The sequence below is a fragment of the Nicotiana tabacum genome, chromosome 8 (genome assembly GCF_000715075.1).
Source record: "Nicotiana tabacum cultivar K326 chromosome 8, ASM71507v2, whole genome shotgun sequence".
Lineage (NCBI taxonomy): Eukaryota > Viridiplantae > Streptophyta > Magnoliopsida > Solanales > Solanaceae > Nicotiana > Nicotiana tabacum.
Window position 1 is genome coordinate 151,384,285 of NC_134087.1, and position 2,478 is coordinate 151,386,762.

Genomic DNA, 2,478 nt, shown 5'->3' on the forward strand with positions numbered 1-2,478 from the left:
GTACAAATAGCCGGACTAATCCCTTTAATATCTTCTACAGTCCACCCCAAGGCTCCTTTGTATGCTTTCAATACTTTAATCAAATTATTTTCTTGTTTTACAATAAGAGAAGATGAAATAATTACTGGAAATAATTCTTGCTCAAGATAAACATATTTCAAATGAGAAAGGAGATTTTTGATTTTAATTTTTGATTGAACTTTTTCGGATTTCATCTCTTCTTCTTCTGAATCTTTGTCCAATATTTCAGCTTCTTTTCTAATGGTGGGATCATCGTCCTGTGTGGTGCCTGATTTGATCAAGCATCTTTCCATTGAATCTGGAATTAATTGATCATCTTTGAATTCATCTGTAAGATAACTAATCATGTCAATTGAAAAACATAAAGATGATGTTTCATCTCCTGAATATCTTCGTATATTTGCATATCAAATATGACTCTTTCTTTATCAACTCTTAAAATTAATTGTCCTTGATGAACATCTATAATTCCTCTTCCTGTAGCAAGAAATGGTCTACCTAAAATTATTGGTTCATTAGGATATTCTTTCATTTCAAGTACTATAAAATCTACAGGGAAAACAAACTTATCTACTCTTACGAGTACATTTTCAATTATTCCCTTAGGTTTCTTAGTATTTTGATCTGCAAATTGAAGAGAAACACTTGTGTCTTTTATTTTACCAAGATCTAACTTTTTAAAGATAGAAAATAGAATTAAATTTATTGAAGCTCCAGAATCACAAAGTGTTTTATCAAAATATACTCCTCCCAAAGTGCATGGAATTGTAAAACTGCCTGGATCACCAAGTTTTTGTGGTAGCTTATTTTGAAGTATAGCACTACATTTTTTCCTAATCATTACCATAGAAACTTCTTCTAATTTTCTTTTACTTGACAATATTTCTTTTAAAAATTTGGCATATGAAGGCATTTGTAAAAAAAACATCAATAAAAGGAATATTGATGTTAATTTGTTTTAAAATCTCCAAATATTTTGCAAATTGGTTGTCAAGCTTTTCTCTTTTCATTTTTTGTGGAAAGGGAATATTCACAGGGAGAGGAGTCAATTTTTCAATATTTTCTTCTTCTTTTTTCTTGACTTCATTCTTTTGAGATGGTTCAGAGGGTATTTCAACATTCTTACCGTTGTTTAGCTGTTGTTCTGACTGGTCTGCATAGGGTTCATCAAGCTCCTTACCTGATCGTAAGGTGATTGCCTTAAGGTGCTCTTTTAGGTTTTTCTCTGTATTGCTTGGTAAGGGACCTTGAATCTTTTCTGAAACAAGAGCTGCCAATTGGATCAACTATATTTCCAGATTTTTGAGGGATGAATTTTGGCTCTCCATCTTTTCATCAGTGACCTTTATATCTTATACAGAAGATCATCAAGACTTGAATGATCTTGTTGAGTATTTTGCTGATAGGGCCCTGCTTGTTGATAAGGTATAAAGTTTGATTGACCATGGTTTGGATTCTGGTATCCGGGTGGACCCTGTATTTGTTGCTTCTAAAAGCTTTGAGAGTCCTCTACACCATTTGGATTGCTCCATTGAAATCCTGGATGTTTCTGTGCCATTGGACTTCCAAAAGGATACTGCTTGTAACTGATGCCATTGACATGTTCATCATTGTGATTAGTTGCTTGACATTCATGGTTCTGATGATTTCCTCCACACATGTCACAAGCCTCAGATTAGCTTGGTTGTTGTGTATTCACCTGAAAAGTTTCAAACTTTTGTGCCAAAGAAATAATTTGCTGTGTTAGTGTATTTAAAACATCAACCTGATTTACTGTAGCGGCCTTCTTGATAATTATACGCTCAGATGACCATTGGATGGCATTCTCAGAAAATTCATTCAACAATTGCAACGCTTCCTCTGTTGTTTTTCCCATTACTGAACCTCCTGCAGCTGCATCTATCACATTTCTAGAAGAGGGTTTTAGCCCGTGATAAAAAATATACAATTGCATATGTTCAGGAATATCGTGGTGTGGACATTTTCTTAACATTGCTTTTATCCTTTCCCAAGCTTGATAAATTGACTCTATGTCAGTCTGCAAGAAATTAGATATGTCTTGACTTAATTTGTGGTTTTAGCAGGGGAAAAATATTTGTTTAAAAAATTTCTGAGTCATTTGATCCCATGTGGTAATGGAACCTTGTGGCAAACTTCGCAACCAAGTCTTGGCACCTCCTTTTAAAGAAAAAGGAAATACCCTTAACTTGATAGCTTCAGGAGGTACTCCATTATACTTAGCCATTTCAACAAGTTCCAAAAAGTCAATTAAATGACTGTGTGGATCTTCACTTGCATCTCCAGTGAAGATGCAAGATTGTTGAATTGTTTGAATTAGGCCAGTCCAGATTTTAAAGTTGTTGGCTGCCACTAGAGGTTTTCTGACACTAGATTCACAGTTGAAGCGGTCAGGTCTAGCATAATCCCTTAGGATTCTGTTTGTGGCCTTGTCGCCAC

The 2,478-nt window shown here is 34.5% G+C and overlaps 1 non-coding gene across 1 annotated transcript; it reads left to right on the forward strand.

Moving 5' to 3' along the window:
- Positions 1-1,985: 1,985 nt before the first annotated feature.
- On the forward strand, positions 1,986-2,092 carry LOC142163662 (small nucleolar RNA R71). Its single transcript, XR_012694607.1, has one exon. It is a non-coding gene; the product is annotated as a small nucleolar RNA R71 (small nucleolar RNA).
- Positions 2,093-2,478: the final 386 nt, after the last annotated feature.